At 39.5% G+C, this 11,930-nt stretch overlaps 1 pseudogene; it reads right to left on the bottom strand.

The window, feature by feature from the left end:
• Window positions 1-257: 257 nt before the first annotated feature.
• Window positions 258-7,909, bottom strand: LOC131218028 (tuliposide A-converting enzyme 2, chloroplastic-like; annotated as a pseudogene).
• Window positions 7,910-11,930: the final 4,021 nt, after the last annotated feature.

Here is an 11,930-nt window from a genome sequence, read left to right as displayed (position 1 = left end):
CAGTGCAGTGGTCTAATTTAAATATTCTTCTTCTCTCTTTTCTTCTGGGATTTTTCTTTTCTATTTCTGCCAGAATGTGTAACAGAGTTCTATTTGGTGAGCCTTCGTGTTTGCTGAACGCAGATCCACACCAGGCTTGTCGTATCCTAGAAGCAGTTTTCCTGTAACCTATCAGCATACTCAATTTACTTGAGTAGGGGCAAATAACGCTTTAAAGACACCGTTTCAGACGTGCTTCAGCATGTCCATATTTCAAGTTAATTTTTTATTTTTTGATTTCCACATAATATAGAAATTATATTAATCTGTATAATTTCCAACATGGCCGTATTCAAATCCCAGTCGATTGCAATGTTGTTGAGGTGGAAGCAATGGTCCATGCCCAGGCTAAAAACCATATTTACATCCTTACCACTCCTCTTCATCTCCGTAACCCTCCAATGGGTGGGGCCATGGGCCCCATAGGACATGTGATCGGATGGTCCTTAGTGTTGCCAACTAGCAATGCCAAAGCTAAGAACTTGTCAATCATCTCTAGTGTAAGGAATGTCGAGCCAGGGAACTCCACCTCGGATCGGCTCCACTCAAGCCAGGGTGCACTGGCACTCCCCTGGCTAGTCGTAGCGGTTCTAAATCTTCGTTACCTGCATGTGCCATTACTCCATGCATGACGTTCCCGCCAGACGAGTCGCCCATGAGGAAGACCCGCGAGAAGTTAGCTCGAGTTCCAAGCCATGGCTTCGATAGCTCAGCTCTAGCCAAGGACTGGAGCCACGACAGGGCTACATAACCTGTTGAATATCAATGGTTTTTAAAAAAAAAAAAAAAAAAATGAAAATTCAAAATTTTCAAAATTTCAGGATTTTCCCGCCAAAACGCTTTTTGAATTTTTTGAATTAAAAAGTGCGGTGTGTGTGCTTTGTCCCACATCGGAAATGAGAAGAAAACTTTTGTGGTTTATATGTGGACTTGTGAAGAGTATTCTTACTTGGAGTTTTTGGAGGAGATGAAACACGAGTTGCGTGTTCCAGTGCTTAGCACTGGAACACATGCACGCATGCGCGCCTGCTCGCGCTCGCGCTCGGGCTCAGGCTAGGGTACGGGCACAGGCGTCGGCGAGGGCGTGGGCAGTGAGGCAGTGTGGCTGTAGTGGCGCTAGATAGCGCACTTAGCACTTCGCATGTGCACATCGTGTCGCAGAGTAGTCGCTCCCTCGCGACCTTGGTGCGATCATGGTGCAATAGGTCTAGTGCATGGGTCTGGTCAGAGCATCAAGGCGGTGTGGATCTGAAAATCTGAAATAAGCCTAGGTTTTATCGGTGATTGAGAATAGTCGGATCTTAAATCCAAAACATCCAGCCATTTCTAAAAATAGATAGCTACCTTGAAAGCCACAACGGTCTGAAAACGGATGAGTTAAGATGATCCAACGGTCAGATTTTCTGATCTAACGACCAGAAACGTCTGGGATTAATGGACAATGGCCATAAACATTTTTCAAACATTCTGGACTATTGAATATCACAGAGCAACGGTGTTATACATGATGCCTATATAAACTGGACCATTCCAGTCCGATTTCATCATCTTAACACACCATCTCTCCCATTAAATCAGATACGATCCATTGTTCCATTCTAACATACTTAGAACATCTCCACCGTCTGAGTCTGCCAGAAGGAATATGTGCATTAAAATTGTTCTACAGTGGACCTATCGTGATTGCTGCACGCTGGATCCAGATAAGGCTTATCTTAGCCTGGAAGCAATTCGCCTGTAACCCATCCGCAGTTGATAAGGGGGCGAATCACGCTTTAAGGACAGCGTATTTTATACATGATTCAACCTAGTGAAATATTTTATTTCTATTTATTTTTTATATTTTCGGTGTATCCAAACATAGATAATCAACAAACTTAAAGCTTGATTCCATAGACACCGAAAGTGTTGCATCAATCAAACTGATGAACCAGGATCTGATCCGATTAGACCGATTCGATGGTTCAAATTTCACTAGATGACAAGACAAACTGAAATTTCTGCTGACCGCTCTGAAGATCTTCTACATCCTAGATCTGACTCTCCAGCCTCTGCCTGAAGCAAAGGACACTGACACTCCAGAACAGATTGTTGCTAGAATTAAGCGACAAGAAGATGAACTGCTATGTCGTGGCCACATCCCCAGTGCTCTCTTGGATCGGTTGTACGATTTGTACACGGGGACCACATCAGTGAAAGAAATTTGGAGCGCGCTGGAATACAAATATAAGGCTGAAGAGGAAGGTACACATAAATTTCTAATTGTTAGGCATTTCAACTTCATGATGGTAGACAATCTACCGCTGCTTGCCCAAATCCAAGAACTGCAACTTATTGTAAATAAAATAAAAGTCATAAAAATCGATCTTCTTGAATCCTTTCAAGTCGGAGTTATAATCGTAAAGTTGCCTCTGAGCTGGAAAGACTACAGGAAGAAACTACTGCATAAATCTGAAGAGTTCACCCTGTAACAAATCTAGAAGTATCTTCGTATCGAAGAAGAATCCCGTAACCGAGACAAAAAGGATGACGCTAATGGTGCATCCTCATCTAAGGTGAACGCAATAGAACAACCATCCCAAAATAATACCTATGAGAAAGCTGATTCCCTTAAATCTAACAAAGATCAAGGAAAATTCAAGAAAACTCAAAAGATGAAAAATGGCAAACTTAAGGGAGCTTGCCATGTTTGCGGTAAGACCGGGCATTTTGTGCGCCCGAGTCTGTAGGGCCTGAAAAAAGCCTAAGAAAGATGCTAATGTAGTAGACGATGAAATCATATCCATGGTTGCAAAGGTGAACCTAGTTCAAGAGAAAATTCCTGGTTGGTGGTGTGATACAGGTGCCACAGTCCATGTATGCAATGATCGATTTGCTTTTAAAACCTATGAAGACAAGACCAATGGTCAAGAGGTTCAAATGGGAAATGAAGGACGATTGAAAGTTGCAGGAAAAGGAACCGTGGAATTACTCTTTACCTCTGGAAAGAAGGTAATCCTAACCAACGTACTGCATGTCTCAGACATAAGGAGGAATCATTTTTTAGTGGATCTCTTTAGCAAACCTGAGATTAGGGTTGTGTTTGAATCAGGCAAGCTGATCTTATTTAAGAATGAGAACTTTGTAGGTAAGAGATACGCTTGTAATGGGATAATCAAATTATCTTTGAATAAAAAAAGTTCTTCTGCTTACATGATTGAGTCTGTAACCCCATGGCATCGAAGACTAACCCATATTGGCTACAGTAGCATAAAACTCATAGGTAAGAACGACCTAATATCATACAATGATAGAGACAGATAAATGTGAAGTATGCATATGGTCTAAAATAATTAAGAAACCATTTCCTAACTTTGAGAGATCATCTTAAATATTAGACCTAGTGCATACTAACATATGTGAACTAAATGGCTTTCTTACCCGTGGAGGTAAAATGTACTTTATAATGTTTATAGATGATTGTTCAAGATATGTATATGTATATTTGTTAAAATCAAAGATGAAACATTTAATGCATTCAAGATCTATAAATCTGAAGTAGAAAATTAATTACATAAAAATATTAAAGTCCTTCATAGTGACTGAGGAGGAGAATATTTCTCTAATAAATTTTCTAACTATTGTGAAGAACACGGCATAATACATCAGTGCACAGGACCTTATACACCACAACAAAATAGTGTAGTAGAGAGAAAAAATAGGACATTAGTAGAAATGGTCAACTCAATGCTAATACAAGCACATTTGTTATTAAACCTACGGGGAGAAGCACTGTTAGCTGCAAGTCATGTTTTAAACCGAATTCCATCTAAGAAAACCAAGACCTCTCCATACGAAATATGATAAGGAAGAAAACCAAACATAGGATATCTTAGAGTGTGGGGGTATCTTGCATACTGCAGAACTCTAGAACCTAAAAGAACTAAATTAGGACCAAGAGCTATCAAGTGCGTCCTTGTAGGATATGCACAACATAGTAAGGCCTATAGACTTCTAGACTTAGACTCCAATATCATCATAGAGTCTAGAGATATAGAGTTCTTTGAGAATTCTGTATTAACGGAGAAAAAGAATGTTGAGATTCAATCTCCTAATGAAACTATAAAAGAAACACAAATAGAAGAGAAAAATCCTAGTGAACCTCGTAGGAGTCAAAGAGCAAGAGTAGAAAAGAGTTTTGATCCTGATTAAATAGACTCTCAGCAACTCTCTTTTCATCGAGTTGAGGGTGATAGAGAGAAAGTGATTAGGAAAATACATATGGTTTTAACTATAGAAAATAAACCTAAAACCTTTAGTGAAGCTATGACTTCAAGAGACTCCGCCTTTTAGAAAGAAGCTATTAATGATGAAATGGATTCCATAATATCTAACCAAATATGGGAATTGGTAGATCTACCTCTAGGTTCTAAACCAAGAGGTTGTAAGTGAGTATTTAAGAAAAAATATCACACAGATGGAACAATTCAAACCTTTAAGGAAAGATTAGTTGCTAAGGGTTTCCGTCAGAAAGAAGGAATCGATTATTTTGACACTTATTCACCAGTAGGTCGAATAACATCGATTAGGATTTTATTCGCTCTAGCATCCATCTATCATCTTCATATCCATCAAATGGACGTGAAGACAGCATTCCTGAATGGTGATCTCGATGAAGAGGTTTTCATGGAGCAACCAGAAAGGTTTGCTCTACCAGGAAATGAAAGAAAAGTATGTAGACTTGTTAAGTCTTTATATGGATTAAAGCAAGCACCAAAACAGTGGCATGATAAATTTGATTCTAAAGTTCTGTCTTATGGTTTTGAACATAATATTGCTGATAAATGCATATATTCAAAAGTATGTAATGATTATGTTGTAATCATATGTTTGTATGTGGATGATATGTTAATAATCAGTAATAAAATGGAAGGTGTAACTAAAACCAAAAAGTTTCTTTTTTCAGTTTTCAAAATGAAGGATCTTGGACAAGTGGATACCATATTAGGTATCAAAGTTAAAAAACATAGTGGGGGTTTTGCATTATGTCAGTCTCATTATATTGAGAAAATAATAAACAAGTCTAATCACTTGAAAAATAAAGAGGCAAAGACCCCGTTTGATTCAAGTATCAAGTTAAAAGAAAATAGTGGAAGAGCAGTTGCACAACTAGAGTATGCTAGTGCTGTAGGCAGTCTCATGTATGCAATGTAATGCATAAGACCGGATATAGCATACGCTGTGAGTAAACTAAGCAGGTTTACGAGTAATCCAAGTGTTGAACATTGGAAAGCAATAAGTAGAGTTTTAGGTTATCTTAAAGAAACTAGAAAACTAGGGCTATTTTACTCAGAATTTTCAGTAGTATTGGAAGGATATACCGATGCAAGTTGGATATCGAGTGCATGGGATAACAAGTCCACTACAAGGTAGATATTCACCTTATGAGGTGTAGCTGTATCTTGGGGATCAAAGAAACAAACTTGTATAACGTACTCAACTATGGAATCTGAGTTCATAGCTTTGGCTGCTACAAAGAATCTGAGTGGTTAAGGGATCTTCTATTAGAAATCGCATTTTATGTGAAGCCTATACTGGTTGTTTCTCTTTATTGTGATAGTGAAGCCACTCTAGTGAGAGCCTATAGCGGTACCTATAATGGGAAGTCCTGACATATAAGTTTGAGACATGACTATATAAGACAATTGATTCAAGATGGAATCATTGCGATCTCATATGTAAAGTCAAGTAATAATTTGGCTGATCTTTTTACTAAACCTCGAACGAGAGAGGTAGTAAGGACAACATCTAGAGGGATGCGGTTGAAACTCTTTACTTAAAGTTTCACAAGTGAAAGAAACTTAACCCTAAATTAGAAAATCTCTAAATATTGAATTTAATGGGTAACAACAATTTACTGATAAGTGAAAAGTTTCGACACTAAATAAATTAATAACCTCATCCAGGATGATAGTGTTGGCCGTTTTAAAAGAGGGATGAGTATTAAACTCGTAATGAAGTTCAGTCAAATGGGACAAGTGTTTTAATGAAAACATTGGAAGGATTTCACCTACATGAACATAGAAGTGGTGCTGCTTCTCATGAGAGTTAGAGTTATCTCAAGATCGTTCATGAAACAGGATAAGCACATGGCCATTAAAAGTGTTAAGCGAGATTATAAAGGAACACCTAATGCATGAGCTATTATGTGTGTAGTATTTCGGTTATATCATATAGGAATAACTGGTTCAATACTGCGGCAACTAGAAATTTCGAAATAACTTTAAAATACTTACACTAAGGAATGATTCAAATCGCAAGATATCTTTCTTTATGCATAATAACTATTATTATTCTAGCAGAGTTTTCATTGTTTTAAAAAACTAGTGGGGGATTGTTGAATATCAATGGTTTTAAAAAAATCATAATAATAATGAAAATTCAAAATTTTCAGAATTTTGAGATTTTCCCGCCAAAATGCTTTGTGAATTTTTTGAATTAAAAAGTGCAGTATGTGTGCTTTGTCCCACATCAAAAATGAGAAGAAAACTTTTGTGGTTTATATGTGGACTTGTGAAGAGTATTCTTACTTGGAGTTTTTAGAGGAGATGAAACATGGACACATGCACGCACGCACGCACGCGCGGGCTCGGGCTCGGGCACGAGCACTGGCACGGGCACAGGCGTGAGCAGTGAGGCAGTGTGGCTGTAGTGGCACTAGATGGCGTACTTTGCACTTCACATGTGTGCATCGTGTCGCAGAGTGGTCGCTTCGTCGCAACCTCGGTGCGATTGCGGTGCGATGGGTCTGGTCAGAGTCGTAGGGTGGTGTGGATCTGAAAATCTGAAATGAGCCTAGATTTTATAAGTGACTAAGAACAGTCAGATCTTAAATCTGAAATGTTCAGCCATTTCTAAAAACGGATAGCTACCTTGAAAGCCACAATGGTCCGAAAACGGACAGGCTAAGATGATCCAACGGTCAGATTTTCTGATCTGACGATTAGAAACATCTCGGATTAATGGGCAACGGACAGAAACATTTTTCAAACGTTTTAGACCATTGAATACCACACAACAACGGTGTTATACCTGATGCCTATATAAACTGAACCATTCCAGTCCGATTTCATCATCTCAACACACCATCTCTCCCATCAAATTAGATACGATCCATTACTCTATTCTAACATACTTAGAACATCTCCACTGTCTGAGTTTGCCAAAAGGAATCTGCTGCATTAAAATTGTTCCATAGTGGACCTATTGTGATTGCTACACGCTGGATCCAGATAAGGCTTGTCTTATCCTGGAAGCAATTCGCCTATAACCCATCAGCAGTAGATAAGGGGGCGAATCATGCTTTAAGGACAGTGTATTTTATACGTGATTCAGCCTAGTGAAATATTTTATTTCTATTTCTATTTTATATTTTCGGTGTATCCAAACGTAGATAATCAACGTAACCATAGTCAATCGCATCAGGGAGCCGGTGCTCTGGAGCTAAACGCAAGTTCACCAAGACACAAATGGCTGGAGCTGATGCAATGAGCTTGGTATAGAACGGGTGGTATATGTACCAATCGGCTTGAGTAACAGAGAAGCCGCCGCCATGGAAGTGAAGGAGCACAGGAAGCTGTACACCATCGTTACATTTCTCTTCAGGTATGTAGATTCGGACGGAGAGGCCTGAATCGGGATTGATGACCACATCACGAGTGGCCACCCCGTCGATGAACAACTCTGATGGTGGGACAGGAGTGACCAAGAACTTGGCTTGGGTGGGCCCAGTCCATGTTCAATCGACGGAGCCGTCATCGTAGACACGGAGCCAGTTGGGGACTTCTTCTACCACCTTCTTCTTGGAAGCCATGACTACTCCAGACTCAGTTCCTCAAGCTGGGGTGATTTTCACGGAGTAATAACCTCTCGTTTTCTTTTATAAGGGAATAGATGAATGAGATGAGAAGCCGTTGACTACATTATCCTTGAGGATATGTATGACGAATCCGTATCCCGCAAACAAAAATTTCCTATATTATGAAAGGTCCACCTCATCAATGACTTTGTCAGCACCGCTGGATTAAATGCAGTTTGCAGGAAAATCTTGTTTTGTGACAAGCAAAGGATACGGACTCTTGAATGATATCCGTTTGGGCCATATTTCAATAAGTCAGTCTACGTTTCCACAGTTGACTTGCTCTGCTGATCGTGGATTAGGTATGAAAGTGGGCCATGCTGGCCTTGGGATAAAAGGCCTGTAAGATGGGCTTCTGGATGATTTTGAGTACATGTATGACATATTGAAATAAATGCCCTTTAAACCCCAAGTAGACCAGGCCAGGAAGGGCCATGGGCTCCTGGACAAAGCCCTAATCAGACCCACTTAATAAAGGGGCTTAAATTTCAGGCAATCCCTAGCCAGAAGGCTTGAACGCCTGGTCCGAGTGCTATATGGGCCACACCCGCCCGTTGAGGACAAAGTGCTATTTGGGCTGGATCTTGTTTTGGATACGTGAAGGTGGAATGGGTGCTAATTAGTGGGCTGGGTAGGTCTTGGCTCTAGATGCTTAGTGGGCTGGACTGGCCTTGGATCCAGTATCTGAGAAGCCTCATCCCAGCCCATGCCGGCCCATTTATGTTCCTACCGTGGGTACAGACCATATATATATATATATATATATATATATTTATTTTAAATTGGAAGATCATAGCCATCCAATCCTCATCATATTTATTTCCATTGAAGTATTAGTAATGTCCCATTATAGATCTTTTGTGGCATGTTCCATCCACAGTTGGATTCATCAGATAAATGTACGGCTTGGATTACCAAACCAGGTCCCCATTAACAGCTTGAGGGTGGAGGATTCATCAAATAAATAGTCTATATTCACAATAGGCTTGCGGGCCACCATAGGTGATCAAGTTGGGTCCCACCTGATAGATGGCCCTAATCACTTGATAGAATCTGGGTGACCCGAAATCAACGGGATCTAAATCAAAAGAGGAGATTGACATCTCCACTCACCTCTTTTTATATGTATTTCCACTCGTTTACGGTACTCCATTTTATTAAAAATGAAACCGCGTAGAGTGTGTGGCCAAAAAAATATGAGAAATGTTCACATACAATGTTTACATGTAAACTTTCAGATGCAACACTTCCATACCAACCTGCTGCGTATGTTAGATCATCCGATCCATCCAAAATGTGTCTGAATTATGAAATCAGCTGTAATGTGAAGGCTGGCCTGATTCATTTATTAGGCTAGCTACACCATCTAAATCAGGGCGGCCAATGGTCTAAATTGAACTACATGTGTGCCCTACCTAATAAGTAGATTACCGTGATTTTCACTCAAAGTGGTTTTCATAGTGTGTCCCACCTTTTGAGCAGTTCGTATGTTCTAAAAAAGTAAAATTTTGACCAAAAAGAGAGCATTGTATGTGAAAGTTAACATACAAGGTTATACTTAAATGTGTCATATGGTAAATGAAGTGATTTTCAAACCGAGCTGCTACTCTCCTTTCTTCTTCGGGGTTTTTATTTTTATTTTCTCATTCTTTAATTTTGATAATGACAGGGAGGTTTGCTTTAGTATTGGGACAAGGATTGCCGGCCCACGTGATGTTTGTTAGCAGTCCACTTGGTTCATCGCTTTGCTCGATCATATTTCAATGATAGACGTTCAATCTTCATTCTTCATTGTTTTCTACTGTGCATCTCACTTGAGTTCTGAATCTGCCTTATTTTTAGGCTTATGTTATAACATGATCCGGTAAAATTGATGTACATGGTGGATTTCTCACAGACATTATGGTGAGCCCTACTTAAGCTCTTGCCTCGTGGACACGTCGGAGCAGGTACTTTTCTTCGTTTTTGTCATTGGTTTTTATTATTTTAATTTTAATAAAGAGAGGAGGTTTGCTTGAATATCCAGCACCATATCCTCTTTTTTCTATTGTTTGTTTTTATTTAACTTTTTAATTTTCGTAAAGAGAGGGGACGTTTGCTTGGACATGCATCCTGATGTCATGTTACACTACACATTTGGATTTTAGCCATTGAATGTGGGTCATCTTTCAATGATCTAAACTGTTTATGCGGGGGTCCTGATTGATATGGACATCTTCCAATCATCTAAACTGTTTGTACGGAGATCTGGCCTTTCATGGGGGATAATAAAAAAAATAGAAACTCTTACATTGGAATACTTGTCCTTCGATCATAGTCATCTTGGCTGTCCTGACTTTGAACGGGGAATAGTCAAAAATAAAAATTAAACTAGATTACTTTGACAATAATTTGATCATTTGATTAATTTTTTTTCCCCTATGAATACCAGTCTCCATATAAAATTAATGAAAGTTGAAATATTTGAATATGGAAGATTTTCTAGGACTCGAATTCAGTACTGATTGATCAGTACTAGTCTGCGCTGGTCGGTGCTCTATGGGCCCAATCATGATGCGTGCATTTTATCCACACAGTTCATCTATTTTTTTCCTAATCATTGTAGGGCCGGAGTTCAAAATGAGGCAGATCCAACCTTTGGTGGACCACACCAATGGAAATAGTGTGGATTAAATGCTCACCATTAAAAACTTCATAAGGCCCACAATCATTTTTATTGCCATCTAACCTGTTGATTAGGTCACACCAACCTAGATGGGGGAAAACATAAATATCATCTTCATCCAAAACTTTTATGTCCAAGAAGTTTTTAGGTGGGTGTTCAATTACCAATCATCATTATTTTATGTGGTGTGGTCTGCTGAGATTTGGATTTGCATCATTTTTTGGGCTCATGCCGTAAAATGAAATAGGAAAATAGATTGATGGTGTGGATAAAACACATGCATCATGTGGCCTAATTGTTGGAGATTTGTACTGCGGAATCACACATATCTAGATCTAGGATAACAATCCAAGAGCAAGAAGCAATCACAAGAGAACACAAAGATTTAATATGAAAAACCCTTTTGGAAAAAAAATCATGGCACAAAGTGACAGAAATTCACTATGAAATAGAAATTACAAAAAGAGAGGACTTACTCGATTCGAACAATCTTGAATCTCAGCCTTGCTACACCCTTTGATAACCCTAGAACCCTTTTAGAAACCCTTCGAAAACCTTTAGGAAGCCTTAGAATACCTTAAAATAGCCTTGGGGACCCTTATTTATAGTTTAGGAAACTCCACTTACGCACCTAGTTTGAAAATTTTCGGAAACCGCATCAAGTTTACGCAGTCCACGCGTGGGCTACGGAACCCTCGACTAGTCGAGTTAGGGCCTCGACTAGTCAAAGGACCCCTTCGACTGGTTAAGCCTGACCCTTGATTGGTTAAGCAGCCCAAACCTCCAAAAACATAGCACGCTGGACTTCAAGTCGAGCAAGCCTTGACCGATCAAAGGGCACTCTTGATTGGTCGAGCCAGCCCCTCGACTGGTCAAGCAGCGCGATGATGGATAGATTTAAGACATCTATTGACAATAATCTCCACCATGTCTTCAATCTTCAACCGTGTAGCTTCTTTACCTTTTCTCTTATCTCTGTATCGCATCATAGATTCAATCAACGTTCTCGTGCACACTCTATCCTTCTTTTATGCCATCGCCAAGCCCAAAAAAGTTACACAGAACTTGAACTTCTCTATAGGAACGACCTTGGTGAGCATGTCTGCTGGATTCATGTTGGTGTGAATCTTTTCCGGTGTTACGCCTCATTCCTTAAGCACCTGTCGGATAAAGTGGTGACAAACATTAATGTGTTTAGTACGTAAGTGATAAACAAAATTTTTAGCTAAATTGATAGCGCTTTCGCTATCATAGTTAACCGGCGCAACATCCTACTAAAGTCCCAACTGATTTATCATGCCTCTGAGCTAAACACCTTCTTTAAATACT

This window comes from Magnolia sinica, chromosome 11, assembly GCF_029962835.1.
Source record: "Magnolia sinica isolate HGM2019 chromosome 11, MsV1, whole genome shotgun sequence".
In the NCBI taxonomy this organism is placed as follows: Eukaryota; Viridiplantae; Streptophyta; class Magnoliopsida; order Magnoliales; family Magnoliaceae; genus Magnolia; species Magnolia sinica.
This window is presented reverse-complemented; position numbering and strand designations above follow the sequence as displayed.